The following is an 18,985-nucleotide window of genomic DNA, read 5'->3' on the forward strand; positions in this document are numbered from 1 at the left end:
TGAGTGATGTGAAAAGGGCAGCTCCGAGAGATAAACTCGGATCTGCTCTTTGTTTTTTAGCGTCTTTTTTTAGCCAATTGTTTTGGTGGTAAAGGACATAACTTTGCGGTTTTGCCATTGTTTCCAGTTAAACCCCCCAAAAATGCAATTTAATAACAAACTACAATTGTCTCACATGACACCGACATTCATATAAGACTATGAAATATGACAGTTTGAAAGAGGTTGTGATGTAAACCGACTTGCACCAACAGAAAAGGTGATGGTCGAGTTTTTTGTACCGATGTGAGATATTCCATTTTCTGGAAATGTTAAGAACGCAGCACGTCATCATTAATATTAAATAAAAAGTGCATATTCATTTTGTGGAGTTTTTAAGTGACAAGCGAGAAAGATCACTGCAAGGTGGTCTAACAAAGTCTGAGCAGTTCCTTGGACCGCGGCTTCCCGAGAGTCCAGCGTGGCGTCCTGCGTGCCTAACAGCCCATCATGTCTGTGATCAGCAGCCGGAGGGGGCGACGTAAGCGGCAGTTAGGGAAATGACGGTGGTCAGGATGAGGAACGTGCATATTTAGGCCGGGAGGAGGGAGGCGTCTGCAGGTGTGCAGGTCAGCGGGAAACCTCTCTGGACGTATGGTATGATGAGGGGGCGAGGGGCTACGGCTGTGCATAATGCATACGTCCATGTTGTGTGTGTGTGTGTGTGTGTGTGTGTGTGTGTGTGTGTGTGTGTGTGTGTGTGTGTAACAGAAGTCTCTCAGGCCCTCTATGGCAGCAGGTATCAAGCTCAACCTCATAAATTCCACAGAAAACCTGGACTAGTCTCCCTACGGAAATCATAGTGGAATTATTAGCGCACAAACAAATATGAGAACACACACACACACACACACACACACCCTTTTCCTCACGCCTCATTACCGCTAATATTGGTTCACATAGGTGGATTTACGGTCGGGCATGTGTACAGACAGCTAATCAGCAGCGCACCACAAAAGGGCCCCTCTGTGGCCACGAGATAAAGATAAGCATCAGACCAAACACACACTTACACCTGTAGCTCGCAGATAAGCGTCGGCCTTTCATGCTACAAACAACAGGTTCTGATTTACTACTTTGGATAACTGCAGCAAAATGCCTACTGATTATACTTTGCTCACTCTCCATGCGTGTGTGTGTGTGTGTGTGTGTGTGTGTGTGTGTGTGTGCGGTAGGCAGTTGATTTGTGTGGTCTCTCTGATGAAAGCGATCTGTCACTGGGCGGCTCCACCGGTGTCAGCCGGTATCATGTACGGCTGCATCTGTGCATCCGTGTAAAGGTTGCGTGGCAGATTTACGGTCGTCTCCCATGGCGAAACAACCAACACGGTTCCTCCTGTAACGACTGACAATGGACGCTGGATTAACGGTCCGCCTTCAGCCTCCCCTCCTCCTCCTCCTCCTCCCTCCCTCCCTCCTCTCTCTGCCTCGCCGTGTCTCCCTGCTTGTTAAAACCCGGCTCCTAATTAGTGCTGGTGGAGCCCGGTGATATACTATCTGCTATCTTTCTTACACATGCTGAAGAAAAGGGAGACATTTATTTTATTGCTGTCTGCGTCGACTGGACAGCGTCCGATTGCTTATCTGCTCCCTCTCTCTCGCCGGCCTTTGTCCTGCGTTTAGCACCTCTTTTTTTCTTTCTTTCCTGCTTCACTGTTGCTATGTCAAATTAGGCCGTGGTCAAATGAGGTGTTAACGTTGTGTCCGAAAACACGTAGCCTCCTCGTTCATTTCCGACACATTGACGCAGCGAGCTAGCCCATGGTTTTTTAAGTTTGCCTCAACTTTTCTGATGTCATCTGGCGCCACGCCACGGGAAAAACGCTTCTCACGCGACTGTAGTCGGACATCGGAGGACGAGGAATCTGTGTGCATCCTACTCACGTTATAACGTAACAAAGTGACAGAATATGTACGAACATACAGTTGTCCGGGACGTTGGCGTGTAGCTTCACGCGAATCCACGTGCATGTGTATGCCGATATGAAACGGGTCGACCGATTATCGATGCCGATATTCGGCATTTTCATCATTATCGGTATCGGCCATTTTTTAAGCCGATTTGCCGATAAAATAATTTCATTTTAAAAATGCGCTAATTTGGCTCTGATGCAGCTGCGGTCCCTACGCTCTGGTTGTATTTATTTATAATAAGTATTTTATTTATTTGTTTGTTCAACTTCATACTAAAGCTGCTGATGAGATCATGTTGAAACGTTCAGTGAATTAAAAAAAAACGCTTTAAGGAATTTCAATAAAGTTTTGTGTCAAGAGTTTGTGTTGTTCTAATTTCAGACAAAAATGTTTCAAATATCGATACCTCAATTAGTAAGACTGCATCAGTATCGGCCCTGAGAAAGCCATATCAGTCGACCTGAAACATGAATGCAGCGAGAGATCGGCGGACGCTGCCAGTGACGAAGTCCGAAATAAAGAGGTAATTAATGAGTGGAAATAACAAGTTGTGTTCTTGTATTGACTTCTGTTGTGATATGACACTGTAAATAAATTTGAATTCGAAATTGTTCTTGCTTCTAAATCTTACTGTCTCTAAAAACACGTGTACAAGAGGTTAAAAACTCATGCTCGACGCCCCAACCAATCACAATACCACAGAAAAGTCGCCGTCACAGGTCAGAAGACTTGACGTGCTTCTTCAGGCGTCATATAAAGAAACGGCGTTGGCTGCACACGGCGGCTTTAATCTTTGCTTTTCATTCTCTTGTTGGTTTTATTGTGTATATCTGCATCTCTCTCTCCTCTCCCTCTCAGCACCGAGGCCATAGATCTCTCTAACAGGCACTATCTGCAGCCCTAAGCCCTAATGAGGCATCATAAGGCGAACAGTTTGCAGCAGCGCCGCGCTCCTCTTTTATTTGCCAAACCATATCTCTTCCCCCCCCCCCCCCCCGACTGCCCTCTCCTCGTCTCTCAATTGCTCTATCAGTCTGCCCTGCTCACCATATCTCTCCCTCTCTGTCTCTTCCTTCCCCTCCTTCTCTCCATCTCCTCTCTCTCCCTTCCCGCCATTGTGTTTTATCTCTCTTCTCATTCACCCGCTGAGCTCCCCTCTCTCCCTGTCGGCGTGGTTTGAATCATATCTGGCCGTCTACATATGCTAAAGCCTGTGTAATTACAGCGGCTCTTAAATAAAGACACGCTCCTAAAGCTGTCGACCGGCATCACGGCCAAACAAGGCAGGGAGGGGAGGGAGGGGGGAGAGGGGGGAGGCCCAGCAGCAACAAAGCTGTCATAGATAGCTATGGATTTATCACCGGCAAGGACGAGGAGAGAGCGAAAAAACACAGTTCACGTACAGCCTGAGAAATAGCGGAGGGTAAATCCACCTCCTCTAAAGTTTAATCATGTTTTCATTGAGGGGAAAATGGCAGAAAATGAAATAGGATGGGCGGACACAGAGGATACTTGATAAAAGCTGGCGTGGGCCTTCACGGGGAGATAGGAACGTCGTGTATCGGCGGGTAATGGTGATGTATTCATCCCTCGTTAGCATTTGTGTTTGTCAAATTGGAATATCGTTAACCCTTTGAGGGGATTAATTGGTATTAATTAATAATCTATGATCCGTTCTGGGGGGGGAAAGATGCTTGGATGTGTGCTAAACAGTGTTTCAGCTCAACTTTCACATTTTAAACACATTTGTTCTTCTGTCCTGGGCCATTTACGACCCGTAAATGTTGTATGATGATTGTACATAACTGCATTTAATCAAGTTTTATTGATGAGGCGGGGGTGAAAAGCGCTGTGATCTAACAAGCTTGTTCGGTTGTTTTAAAAAATGAACAGCTTCCTATTAGCCGTTGCTGTGACGTCGCGGGTCAAAGTTCACTGCAAAATCCCGCCGTTTTAAATGCGAGTGCGACCTAAAATAACACTTATGATAAGTTTCATGGGTCACGACACACGATCTGCCTCTCATAGACCATACAAGCTTTCAGATAGAAACAGGTCTTTATTAAATGTCCCGACGAACCGAGAGACGTCGGTCCGACCGCATGAGCATCAGAACGATATACCGTGATGAAATACCGCTCACTTGACCCCGGCTCTTGGCGAAGAAACTGAAAACACGACGCGTGTTATCAATCTGGAGCCTGATGACAGCTCTTTAAAACAACACCATGTCGGAGAGTCTCCATGCCGTAAAGCTATTTCCCCTCCGCTGCCGAACAAAGACGTCTATTCAACGTCTCGCTGTCTTGGTCACGAAGTCCTCCTGTATGTCAAAATGGAACCGCTAAAGTCAATATTATCCAAGCGTCGCTGCTTAAAGGGAGGACGTTCCTGCGTGTCCTTGAACCTGGAGGGACGAGGCCTCCGCTCTGATTTCCACCACCATTTCCTAAACCTCCCTCCACCTCCGTCGCTCACGTCTTCCTCGCTCTCCTCATTTTGTCCTGAACTCCAGCCTTTCACACATCTTTGTCTTCTCTCATCTACCTCCATCTCTTCATCCTCCCACTCCCTTTCCTCCACCACCACCTCTTCCTCCTCCTCCTCCTCATCATCATCGTTCTCCCTCTCTCTTTCTGTCTTGACTTCTGTAATTCATCAGTGCAAGCAGCAGTACAGATTGATCAGCCTCTAAAGGCAGTGCTGTGTGTGCTGCTGATGTAGCAGTAACCTCAGCTGAATAGTGAGCAGTGTGTGTGCGTGTGTGTGTGTGTGTGTGTGTGTGCGTGTGTGTCTGTGAGAGTGTGTGTGAGTGTGAGAGAAACCGGCATCGGGGGAAAGTGGAGGGGACATTTTTTTTAAATGTATTAATCGTCGCGGTAACAGGGGATGAGAGTGGTTGAGACAGGCCCATCTTTTGAGAGCGTTGCCCATATGTGACACACACCCACACACACACACACACACACACACACACACACACACACAGGCAAAGCCGCATTCTAATATCCCCAGGGTTCAGCCCAAGTGCTTTACACTCTTGTATCAGCCAACACACACACACACTGATTCCTAAGATGCAATCCTCACCACACACACACACACACACACACACACACACACACACACACACACACACACACACACACACACACACACACACACCTATGGGGAAATACAAGGCAATTTATCACTAATCACTAGACTCCCTAACTTTGTATTCATCTGGATTTCCTATGATTAATAGCTTTCCGCAGCAAACTTTATCTGTCTGAAAACTGTGTTCTGCGGCGTGTTTGGAAGTCAGTGCTCTACAGTATAAGCAGACATAAACCAGTGTTTAATTGTTTGGGGAGACAATGTTGGATTAGTCACAAGATCACTGCTTCAATTGCATCTTTCTCTGTCTTTTCCTCACTTTACTCGTTTGCATTGTGCAGGTGGAGGAGAGGAAGGAAGGAGCTATTGGAAGAGGATCTACCTTCTCCTTTACCCACGTATCCCTTGACTTTGATATAAACGCCCCTCTTAGCAGATTCCTGCAGAATTGAAGATAAGTGCAATAATAATCTAACTAAGAAGCTTCAATCAATCCTGCCATAGATACCAAAAGATATTTAAACCTCCAACAAAAGGGTTAAAAATGTATTTTCTCATCCATCAAAATCGTAATTCCCAAAAAATTAGGGGCGATCTTGAGAAATCTTAACAACATCGTAGATTTTGCAGCTCAGAGTTGCTGGAATGAATAAAAAGCTTGTTATTAAGTGGAAACTGTTTGGGTTTTTTTATGGCAGATCGTGTGTGGTCGAGCTTTCTGCAAGACTAGAGAGGAAGACACGGAGGAGGAGGAGGAGGAGGGAGGAAAGGGAGGAAGGAGAGGAGCTGGTCGGGTGGAGGAGAGGTGACAAGGCTTCGGGGACAGACAGAGGCATGAATAATTTATCAACACTTCTGATGGACAGATTAGGGGAAAAAATGAAGAGAGACGGAGCGCGAGAGGGAAGGTGGGGGAGGAGGGGGGGAGAGAGAGAGGAAGCGAGATTGAAAGCAGAGGAAGGGGAGGAATAAAATGACAAACAGAAAGAGAAAGAGAAGAAGAAAGCAAGTGAAGGGTGGAGGGGCCACACACTGGAGCTCTTTGATCCTAACAAACCCCTCTCACCCTGACACCACCATGCCATCTGTGGCCTGCACCGTGTGTGTGTGTGTGTGTGTGTGTGTGTGTGTGTGTGTGTGTGTGTGTGTGTGTGTGTGCATCAGAGGAGACGGTGACAAAGGAACGAGGACACCGAGGGGAAACAGATACAGACAAGGTGTGTATATTGTGTTTTCCAGATGGGAGTCAAGTTCAGTCGCAAATTCAAATCTGTGCCGTTTCTCCGTCATTCCCGTCTGATTTTAGAATCCCAGATTGAATCAACCACAAACTGCGAGAGAGTTCGAGCTCGAGCTCCCCAGAACTGATTATGTCCTCATTTTCATTTTTTAATGCGGCTCAATCGTGACGTGATGCCATTTAGTGGAATGCAGAAGAGACACACATGCTAATTCTGTTGCTATCTGCTTATTCAAAACATACATGTTATGTAACGGATCATTTTTCCATCCCGTCATTTAGCTGTGAATCGCTGAGTCGGGTCCATGGAAGGACCAGCATCCCACAACGCCATCTGGTAGGAGTTTCAACTGAGGCCTCCATCCACCGGGATCGGGGACGTGACGGTGTCACAGAATGCCTCCGTGTTTGGAAATCAGTTACTGATTGGTCATAACTCTTACTTTAACAGTTAAGGCTCTCTAATGCTGGCATATTGTTAATACATTTTTTTTAAACACAGAAATGGCTGTAATTCAATAGGGATTCCCCCCGAGGATCAAATCTTTCTGATTGTGTAATCCTCCATGATGAGACCTGAGTCCTGAACTGAAACTCGTCGCTTGGCTAGCCAGGCTAAACCAACTAGCATGCTGCGTACCGAACCAAACCAACTATCAAAATGTTCCGATACAAATACGTGTTCTGTTGCACCCCGACCCACGATGCATCATTTGCATGACCTACACCTTTAAGTCTGCAGGATTCTGAATATTTAAATACAGCCTTGGTTAATATGTCAAGCTGCTGGTCAAATGCCACAATTAGCATTCTGACCACTTATTGATGTGTGTGTGTGTGTGTGTGTGTGTGTGTGTGTGTGTGTGTGTGTGTGTGTGTGTGTGTGTGTGTAAGGAGGTGATGGATGCCTGATGCCAGACATCACACATCAGCCAGCTCAGTGGCTGTATTGATGGGTAATTACAAATGCAGTGACGACGGGACGCGGTGGTCAAAGTGCCCTCAGGTGCTACAGCGCATTAACTACACAGCTGAACAGAAACACACACACACACACACACACACACACACACACACACACACACACACACACATTAAACAACATCATAATCCACATGAAGTCCATCCTTTTCTTTCCACCTGCTTTGACTTTCACATGTTCTTTTTGTCCTCTCTCATTTTCTCTTCCTTTTACGCCGACGGCCGGCCGGTGCACCTGCCTTTCATTACCGCAGCCGGCACTTTTCAGCTTATACCGCTGACCGTGTGTGTGTGTGTGTGTGTGTGTGTGTACTGGCAGGAGGAGGGTCAGCATGCGGGCCGTCGACATTATGCCACGACCCTTCCATATTGTAGACAGCAACCCCACCATGTAGGAGTCTTTACCTCCCATACACACACACACACACTCACACACACACACTGCTATGACCGGTTGCCCCCAGCGACCAGCTATTACCAGAGGCATGGCACGGTGCTTCTGTGCCAGGTCGCAGGGCAGCTGACCCGACGGTGAGAACATGCAACGAGCCTTCCTGACATTGATGCAAAGTCACCGTTGTTATTTTCTGTGCAGGTTAAATCCATTCATTCCTACTGTTACGATGAATACACACCCAACGTGAAGGGAATTTTTCATGCGGCGCTTTTGCATACAAATTCAACGAAAAGTCGCAAATAGGCGCAAATTTGCGCCGCCGAATGACGAGCTTTATTTGCATAATTCAATTGTTTTGGATTTCCAGTCTGAAACTTTGTGGTTTTGGTTTCGCTCTCATAAATCTAATCAGGCAGAAGTGTTGATAAACCAAAAGACACCACCTGTCCAGCACCAGACTTTAGCTTTTAACCTTTGAGTTGTCATCTCTCTCCCTCGGAGACCCAAACCGAGCTAAAAGGAGTCTAAATGGACGGCAATGTTGCTGCATATCTTATTGGTGTGTAACCAGTAAAAACTCGTCTGCTCACATTTTCACCATAATAACTTTATAAGGTGATAATGTATTACAGCTCTTTCCACGTTGTCAAACTATTCTCTGTGAGTTATTAGTGCTTAGAAAATAAAGCTGTGTCCAGAGTGATATTTCTTTCTGTTTGGCAGGAAACTCTTTCCTTGTTTTACGGTTGTTTTCGGCAGCGGTGCGGTGTGGTGAAGGACACGGAGACCAGAGGATCGGTTGTCCGACCCCGCGGCCACTAGTTAACACCATCTTCAGTGTGATTTAGGGGGTCGATTTTAATCTTCCCACTGCTGGCCTTTAGGTCCTGACCCAGCCTTTGTGCCACACTGCTCTGACAATTACATGTAAGTACACACAGGGTCCCTAACAGACTGCAGAGCCCCGACTGGTGACGTCCCATAGGTCATTAGGCTTCTTCCTGGAAAACAAGCCCGAGCTAACAAGTGCACAGCTAGGTTTAATATGGTGTTAGCGCCGAGATGAGAGAAAAGCTGAAAGCTGGTCTCGATGGCTGGCTCGGTTTGTGTTTTTTCGCCCACTGACTTTCGTCTTCTTCTTCTTGCAGAACCAAAACTGAGTTTGTAACACACAGAGAAACAGAGCGCGACAAATAAATGCCCTAAAGACAACCAGCAAACTAGGTCAGGCTGCCGCTTTAAGACGTGTTCGGTGTGACTCTTTGAAATAATCACTCTGGTGTCCGTGTGGAGTCACGACTAAAGTATTAACACAAACTGATACGTGCAATCAAATGTGTTTTATCTCATTTAACAAGGCTCTGTGCTTTATGAAGGAGGAAAAGATCAGGATGTGTTAAGCAATTGTGCACTAGCCCACACACACACACACACACCCTCCCCTGTTGGGTGTAGAGGAGAATCAATATGTCTTTGAATGAGGGTCAGAAGGGTTGTCTGCCCAGGGAGAGCTGACAGATTTGCTCTCTTTTGCTCTGCTAAGCCCCTGCCTGCTTCTAAAAAACCCTGACACACAGACACACACACACACACACACACACACAGATGGAGAGACACGCAAACATATAGATGAAGAAACACGCACACACACACACAAACAGATGGAAGGAGACGCACACGCAGAGATGTGACGCTTCTCCAGGAGGGCAGAATTCCAAGCATTTTGCCGGGGGGATGTGATATTAGACGTTCCACATCGAAATGAACCCTGCTGAGCGTGTGTGTGTGTGTGTGTGTGTGTGTGTGTGTGTGTCTCCCTACAACCTTGGCAAGTGTCGTAACTCTGGGTAGGACAATGTGCAATACATGAAGATAAAAACAGACATACTATTTAACTTAGACTGACATAAAAGCACCAGATTAGCTCCATTCTCATCATAACAGCAAAAAAAAATAAACACAAAAAATTATAAATAATTGTGGAAGTAACTGACGTAACTACAAATCAAATAATCAGATAACAACTTTATAAAAAAAAAGGTATACATGCATTTTAAAAGCAAACAAGCTGCACGAAGCAAAACGGATGAAATGAGAGATTTTTGTCCGTTACAATCAAACAAACATGAATCTATAAGTAATGATTATTGAATGCACATCATCTATGTGACTGCGTTTAGTGTCAAACTGTTTTTAAAAGTGGATCGTGATGTCGGGACGAGACAAAAACACCACAGGGTTAAATAGAAGATAACAGCTTTAAATGCTGGATATCGCTGATAATCAAATCAGAAGAATGAATCTGATGAATGCTTTCATGTGTGTGTGTGTGTGTGTGTGTGTGTGTGTGTGTGTGTGTGCCTCCTGTGTGGTTAACATACTAGAGCAGCAATTAGTAATCACTCATGGAGCTAATGACATCAATCAATGGACTTTTAAAACCAGCCATTTGATAATTACAACCATCAACGTTCACCCATGGATTCATTACAGTCGAGCGCTGGCTGTCTCTGCATATATACATAAACCACGTCTTTCCATGTCTGTCCTCAACATCCGACTTCATTGTGTTATTTTCTGAAGCGCATATGTGTAATTATTTACTCTTCGTCATTAACGTAAAATGTATTTAGCGAGTCAGCGTATAAAGCTGCTTTATTTCATCTTAAAAACGTGTTGAAAAGGTGAAACGCTGAGTGAAAGTGTGAAAAAGGGGGGATACAGAAGTGAAACAGCAAAGGAGAGATGGAGACGTGTTATTCTTTCCTTTAGGTTGACTCACTTCCCACTTTCACTTGTCAAAGACTCAGAATCGATGCAGCTGAGGACACTTTTCTTTGAGTCTTTCTTCCATAAAATCTGTGGTTGTATCGACATTTTTTTAAATGATCAAATGCATTTTCTTGTTTTGTCTTCGTAAATAAAGCGTGAACGGTACCCGACACTGCGACCGTAAAAATATCAAAAAGGTAAAATGTCTGTAAGAAAAAGCTGAAAATGAACTGAAGCTGTTGCGTCCGACGTGAGAAGGTTTTTTTTTTGTGTGACCTTGACCCTAAAATCAGTTTCATGAAGTGTCTGGGTGGCCAGCTGACACCTACAGGATCTGAATATGAGCTAACCTGCACATCATATAGGTGCTGAAGCCTAGCGACGTGTGTGTGTGTGTGTGTGTGTGTTTGTGTGTGTGTGCTCATCTGTGTGTGCGCGTGGCGCGGATGCACAATTACCAGGCAGGCGCGAATCGATAGGTGCCTGCTGACAGATGGATTAGCACGGTAAACAGATGATACACACACCGCTAAATTATTCATCTGCTGAACAGTGGGCTGGGTTTCCACACACACCCGGTGAGGAGGGGGGGGGGGGGGGGGGGGGGGGGAGGTAGAGGGGAGGAGGGAGAAGGGTGTGAATAAGGAGGGTGAGGATGAAGAGGCACCTCTGGTTTCAATAAAATTAGTCTTTTCTTCATTTGGAAATTCACCTGCGGCAAAAGGTTCGCTACCTGAACTCAAACATGTGTGTGTGTGTTTGTGTGTGTGTGTCTCAGCTCTGCTAAAGAGACTGAAATAAAAGAAAACACCTCGGACTCTACGTCCCTCTAATGCCTTGCCGATATGCGGAGGCACCGCGGGGGTCAACGTCGAGTGGCTGGCGAGACATCCGAGATACCGGAACACGCCCACGTACGCAAACACCGACACACTCATCCTTTTTCTTTATCCGCGTCTTTTACTCAAGTGCGGGCAAATCCGTGATCATCGACTGTTTATGCCTTTCACAAAGCCCGTGGGCATGAATGCAATTTCACACGCGTACACACACACAAACACACTAGTGGGTGCGGGGGGGAACACTGCGGATAAACCCGATCATGCCGTAGGAGAGACATGCGCCATTATGGCCGAGGCGTCTCACGAGCAGGGGACGTTTACGATAATGTTAGCATCGGAATTAGCATGTTGACTAGAATTTGCTCCGAGACGTGGAGGATAACAGAAGAAATGATGTGATACAACCGCCTGTTTACACACGGGCTTCAATGAGACCTTTGCTGCTACCAGAGTGCACTCCCGATATTGAAGAGTTTAGATTCTGGTGCATGCAAATCACATGAGCACGCACACACACACACACACACACACACACACACACACACACACACACACACACACACAGGCATGCATATAAAACAGCCATTATTGATTTCTTTCACCTTTCTACGGGACTTTCTTTTTTTTTTTTTGTGCAGCAGATGTTAAGCGTTGTTCCTCTGGGACGACTGCAACTTTTTAAGCACCAGGAGGAAGAAATGAAACGTAAAGCTACACGCTGACGTCCGATCACAAACGGCAACTTTCAACTTCAGGGGGGAAGAATAGCTCGCTGTCAAATAGAATAAACGAAAAGGAGAAGAAAAGAAGAAACCTTCCTTGTTTAAAGATGTGTTTCACTTCCAAATAAATCTACAGGTGCAAGAGGTTCAGTCGCTTTTATAAGAAAATAAGTGTGTGTGTGTGTATGTGTGTGTGTGTGTGTCTGTGTGTCAAGTCCAGCTTTGTGAAGCGACAGTGCGTTAAGAACAACTAACGATCTCGAACCCACGACTCCCCCCCCCCCACCGTCTCTCTCTTTCTCTCTCTCACACACACACACAAACACACAAAAACTGTTGGTTCGCATCATGGCCGCCATCAGCAGGAACCAATCAGATTTGATGAATAATTCAATATTAAAGAGGGTGTGACCAAGACAGGGAGGGGTGGTGCTCTGCCAAGCAAGTGGGCTTTTTGGAAACGGGCCTGCTGTTTGTGTGTACGTGTGTGTGTGTGTGTGTGTGTGTGTGTGTGTGTGTGTGAGTGAAAGTGAGAGAAGCAAGGGGGGGGGGGGCTGTCACACTAGACTGCATCCACAAACTGGCTGCAGATTAGATTACTGAGGAGAGGAGGGGAGGAGGAGATGAGGACAGAATGGAGGGAGGAGAAGGAAGGCGAGAGAAAGAGAGGAGGAAGACGCTGGAGGAGGAGGAGGAGGAGGAGCAGAGGATCTTTTAACACATCTGCATTAGGAGGCATCTGAACGCTGTAGCTTCGCCTCGACCGGCAGGAACACTTGCAGACCTGAAGGTGCAACATGCAGCGTTGTGTAGAGATGAATACGACTTTGACTCAAATTAACTGGGATTAATTAAGGAAGAAAAAACATGACTTAAGGTGGGCTCAAAAACAAGGTCGCTGCTGTATTTATGTCTAGATGACGTGTTGATGGAGCAGCTACAGTGTTAGCATCGCCTAGCTCCGACTGATCCGAACTCCATTCAGAAAACAAACATTTTAAAAGTTGTTTGCTCATCGTCTTGCAGACAGAAACTAACAAATCATGACTTCTGACTTTTTACAAATTGTCGTCATCATGTAGTTATTTCGGCATCCTTTTTTTTCTGTCTATTGCAATTAAATCACAGCAAAATGGTTTATCTTAAATAATGTATCTTGTTATCCACAGTGAATACAGCTCAATGAAACTCACAGAGCACCTCTGGGTGATGTTATGACGCATAGAAACAAACTTGCTTTGCGTCTGGCGTGAACACACCTTTAGAGGATTATCACAGCTGTTCCTTGAGCTTTACTGAAGAGGTTACATTTTTAAAAAAAGCTATTGTGTTGAAAAATTCCACAAAATATAAAAGACAGCAAGGCACAAAGTTGAGGGCTGCAGCATGCATGACCTTATGTGAGCTTGTGTGTGTGTGTGTGTGCATGTGTGCGTGCATATTAAAAGCTAAATGTGTGTTGTGTTGCCAGGTGTGCTGTGGTTGTATGAGGCTCAGTGGAGTTTTAACAGAGAGTTTTTATTGGCCAACGGTGACATCACCAAGGGAACAAGTGGAATTCAGGAACTCTGGAAGTTGCGGACCTGGGCCTGTGTGTGTGTGTGTGTGTGTGTGTGTGTGTGTGTGTGTGTGTGTGTGTGAGAGAGAGAGAGAGAGAGAGATTGAGTCTCTACAGGAATTCCCTTCACAGCAGCGTGTTCAGAGAACTCCCTGAATGCAAAGCGACATCCTGTCCTCAGAGTGCTCCAGCTGATTTTTACATGTTCCCACTGTTTCCAGACAATTCCTGAATCACGAGAAGAAAAAAACAGCAGTGGGAACAGGTGAAGTAATGTGACATCATCTCAGCAGGTGTTCACTCATTTGAAGATTTTTTTAAAAAAAGAAGAAAAAGTCCCATTTTAAGGATGAAAAGAAATATGAAATGACTTTTGTGGCTTGAGAATATTAGTTTGCAGGGTGCCACAGAGGGATCCCTCTCATCTCATCTGCTCTCCTCCTTCACACACACACACAGACACACACACACAGACACACACACACACACACACACACACACACACACACACACACACACACATGCACACACACACACACACAGAGTGATCTGTGTCCAAATGGAGTGGCTGGGGCCGACAAAAGGCTCGACAGGAAGCGACTAATCCTTGATCTGCGCAGCGTCGCAACAATGACCGCAAGACGAGAAGTAACACACACACACACACACAAACACACACACACACACACACTGCTTGCTTCCAGTTGCCACCCAGTGAGAGAGAAAAGGAGGGTAAAGGAACAGCTTGAAAGAGAGGTGGGAAGGCAATATTCCCAGATTCCAAGGACTATTTCAATAAAAAAATATATATACATATATTTAAGTCACAATAAATAGAAAGCAAATGTTCTCACCACCAGATATGTGGACTACATGTATGGATCAGATGCATGAAGGCTGGTATTGACAGGGAAACACTCCTCACCCTGGGGGAGCAGCCAGAAGGGCAGCGGGGTACACACTTGGGGGTAAACAAAGCCACCACAAGAAGGACGGTACCCGGTGTGTGTGTGTGTGTGTGTGTGTGTGTGTGTGTGTGTGTGTGTGTGTGTGTGGCACACAGTGGAGACTGACAGGGAGGCAACATGAGAGGGACAAGCCTTTTAACATCTGGCTAAGCACTGACAGGAAGACACACACACACACACACATGGGCAGGCAGGCGGGCGGGCGAGTCCCAGTCCTAATTATTAGAACACTATTACTTAACTTAACCCTGCCACTAGACCGTGACAGGCAGAGATGGAAGGGGGGAGAGAGGGGGGAGGCAGGGAGGGAGGGAGGGCAAGAGAAGGATGAGCCTTCTGTCTCCTTGGATGATTTTTTAACTCCTTACATGCCATGGCAGGGGGAGAGAGGATGAAAAATGTATACATTTAGAAAAAAAAAAAAAGATTGTTACTTGCAGAAGCCCCGCCCACACAGTTTGATTGACGCGTGCTCCGTGGGAAGTGAAATCCCTCATAATGACTAAATCTAAACAAAATCTGTTTGTCGTCCGTCTCCCTGTGTGAGAACGGGTCTACTTTTCTCCACGTTTTTATTTTTAGCTGCAACAATATGGAGCCTGGAAAGAAACAACACACATGACATTTGCTCTGTGGAAGAGGGGGAAAAAGAAGAAGAAGAAGAAGAAAGGCAAAGAGGAGGATGAAGAGGAGGCCTCTGGCTGTGTGTTTTAACAGCTGTGTGTGATGCACGTTTGCCGAATGTTAAAACTGTTGATGGGAATACGACAAAAAAAAAAAAAAAAAAGGCTCCAGGAATGTTTTGAGCTCTAATTTCTTGGATTGTTTTTGTTTTAAGGAGACGTCCTGAGTTCAGGTCAAAGGAGGGACATTAAAGTGACTCGACTTGACCTCATGGAAAGGAAGCATAAAAAAGCAGGATTGATGCTCGGGTGTCCACGAGGCCGAAGTGACATCACGGAGGTTTCTGGTCAGAGAAGATGACGGTTCACCTGTGTGGCGTGCCGTCTTAAAGGAGTCCTTCACGTCAGTCAGGCAGATGGGATCTGCATTTCAGCTCAACATCCTCGCTGTGTCCTCCGCTCCTTCCTTCCCACAATCCTTTTTTTTTCTTATTGCTTTTATCCTTTCCTTTATCTCCCCCCCACGCCTCCTCATACGTTCCTTCCACTGTCGCTCCCATATTCTCAAAGAATTTGTGTTTTCTTTCTTTCCCCGCCAGCAATTTCAAGAAGAAGAAGAAGAAGAAGAAGAAGAAGAAGCTGCTGGGTTACAGGCATGCAGGGTCAGTTTCTACATAAATCTCTCGCCCTTGTAAATGTAAACAAACAGACTACAGCTGTCACACACTTGTATGGGGAGATGCACGCACACACACACACACACACACACAAGTGGAAAGAGGGAGGAAATGAAGGATGAAATGATGGAGGGATGGTGGGAGAGAACAAAAGGGTAAGTAAGAGGCAGAGGAAAACAAAGATGACGGATCGTGCCGGATACAAACACACACTCAAAAGATCAAATCCCCTTCACAAACAAACAAGTGCACTGTGAAGAGAGGTGTGTGTGTGTGTGTGTGTGTGTCATTTGTCAACATTCCCATTAATTCCAATCACACATCCCATAATTCCCCTCTCTCTTCTTCAGCATACACACCGACACCCTGTTGGTACCCCTTCATTCCGCTGCAACGCCACACAATATGAATACAGTAAGAAGCTGATCGCTTCCACAATGATATGACATGCATAGTCCTCTTAAGGCATGATAGGGCCTTTATGTGCAGGTTTAGCGGCTGACAGGTTAGCGGGTTTAGTTAACAGCCAACGTGCCTGCCGGTGCAGTGGGGGGATTTGGGAGGGCTTAGCACAGAGTGGGCCACTGTTGCTTGGAGTGGCGTGCGGCAGGCTTCGACAGAATTGCATGCAGGGAAGTTTGGCTCGTAGGGTTTTTTTTTTCAAGTTGCGTTAAGATCCTTGATTTTTTTTGTTTTATTTGTGAAGCAGAGAAGAAAGGATCACCTTCTGTGCGTGGGATTAACTGGCATGACAGATGATTGCATTGTAAGAGGATAGAGCTCAAATATGTTTGAAGAGTCTGCATCACATTTACGATTCGGTCACATGCAGGGCGACTAAACGTTCCCTATATGATATTCAGAGCATTTATATAGTATGAAACATATATAGCTGGGCCGACGGCACATCCGTGCATGTGAGCGTGCCCTCATAGCAACTTATTAAGCAAACACGTGACATGTAGCCTACACGGGAACGCACAAAATGCCATTGTCGGTGTATCCAAGGATGGGTAACGAGCAAAATGACATGTTTCTTGTCAGCTCAGAACATTGTAAATCCGAGTCATGTGTAATTCATTTAGTAGAGACGTAATCAGCACCTTAATGACAGCTATAAATGGCATCCATGGAAACAATATCAACACGGTTAAGATACAGATTTAATGACACAAGACAGACTTCCATCTACAAAGTCATGCTTGCACTGGAGATATACTTGGGATATTGAGAGTTAAAGTTTATGAAATATAGTCGTTTTATCTGTTTTCCATAATATACGGTATATATACTACAATAACATTTAGTTTGCAGGAGAATCTCTGTGTGACTCTGTATGTTCCCAAACCTCTTTTCACTGTGAGATTTCAGAGAGGAATGTGTGAAGCAGCGCGAAGGCTGCTAGTTAGCTAATGTGTGTGTGAAGCAGCAAGAGCACCGTTCTCATGGGATCGGACCGAAAGTGTTGTTTGTTCTTTACGCCTCCACTGGATAGCCAAAACCGCTGAAGGAGAACCCATAATTCTTTGCTGTGAGCAGTGCCTCGGCACATGCAATTGCATTAGAAGCCCGCGGTAGAGGTGGCTGCTACTTGGGCCCGAGATTTAACCTGATTAGATACAGATTCAGCCGTTCCAAAAGACGGCACAGAAGCCCCCGTACCCGTCGCCTTTTTCTATTTCTGCTCTCGGCTCCACTAGCTTTTTCCCTCAAAGCCGCCACCAACGGAAAACGTCCATTTTCAAGTGCATGTGAAAAAGATTTTAAATCAGCAGTCTAATGAGACGACAGTGAGATCCGATTCCATGGAGGGGCTGACATTTCTTTCTTTCTTTGTTCTTGTCCCTTTCCCTCTCTCACTTCATGTGCTTCTTTGATATCTTTCTCCTCCTTCTCATTCCTCCCTGCCCTGGCCAAGCCAAGCCAAGCCAAGCCGAGCCACCGGGTGTCATTTTCCCAATTTCCCTCTCTCCATTCCTCCCTTCATCCCTCTCTTCCTCACTCCTCTCAGTCTCTCCTGCGGTGGTCTTTTTTTATTTTATCGGATCAGTCTCAGGTCGTCGCCTCTGTCTCTCATGTGTTCCATCAAGGATGCATCCCTCCAACGTGTGCACACACACACACACACACACACACACACACTCTCCTCCTTCCACAAGAGGTGCTGGAGGCATGAGAGAGGGAACACAGAAGTAAAGACAACAAAGGAGAGATGAAGTGATGAAGTGAATTCAAGAACAGGAGCAACAGAAAGACTTTCTCTTTTAGTTAAATTATAAACTCTCTCTCTCTCTCTCTCTCTCTCTCTCTCTCTCTCTCTCTGTCTCTCTGTCTCTCTCTCTCCCCTAATTGTCACAGAGAACCGTTGCAGCTTGTTGACATGTGTAGGAGATGTCGGTGCTCATGCTGAGAGCTGTTTGTGTGTCTGGAAGAGTGTTTGTGTGTTTGTGACTTAGAGCTCTTATAGCCCTTCTCCCATTTACCACACACACACACACACACACACACACACACACACACACACACACACACACACACACACACACACACACACACACACACACACACACACACACACAGGGCCTGCCAAGGTTTTGGGCATGTGGGTAAATCTTTTGGCAACGGGGCTGCCAGCGTGAAGCTATGATGAATGCTGATGGCAAAGAGCATGGCCGGTCTCTGAACCAGTCACTCACACACACAGACACACACACACACACACACACACACACACACACACACACACACACACACAAACACTAATCAGATTCCCAGTGCGTGAGGGCCAAATGGCATCCTTCCACCAGTGAATGCTAATGTGACCAGTGGAGCTTGTGGGCTTGTGAAACAAGGATAGGGAGAGCCAGGAGAGATGATGACAAGAGAACATAGATGGGATTGTTTACTGGCGTGTGTGATGCAAGTGAGGGAAAAAAAAATTCGAAAAAAAAAAGTGCATTCTTTTACAAATTGCAGCGAGTTATACTTTGGTTTTAATTTGAGAGTCAGAATTAGATTTGGCTGCTTGTGCGCGTGTGTCTTGCTGTATAGGTTTGGGCATGCTGCTTGTTTGCAGGATTAATTATTACGATCGTCTGCAGAACCATCCGAGAACACGGTGGTGGAGTTGTTAAAGCGGTTTCCATAAAAAGA

At 45.8% G+C, this 18,985-nt stretch overlaps 1 protein-coding gene across 4 annotated transcripts in view; it reads right to left on the reverse strand.

Annotated features, from left to right (window-relative positions):
* Positions 1 to 18,985, reverse strand: part of rnf220a (ring finger protein 220a) — a 152,768-nt gene that overhangs the window by 120,093 nt on the left and 13,690 nt on the right. The window lies entirely within an intron of this gene.

Source organism: Eutrigla gurnardus (genome assembly GCF_963514095.1).
Source record: "Eutrigla gurnardus genome assembly, chromosome: 4".
NCBI classification, from domain to species: Eukaryota; Metazoa; Chordata; class Actinopteri; order Perciformes; family Triglidae; genus Eutrigla; species Eutrigla gurnardus.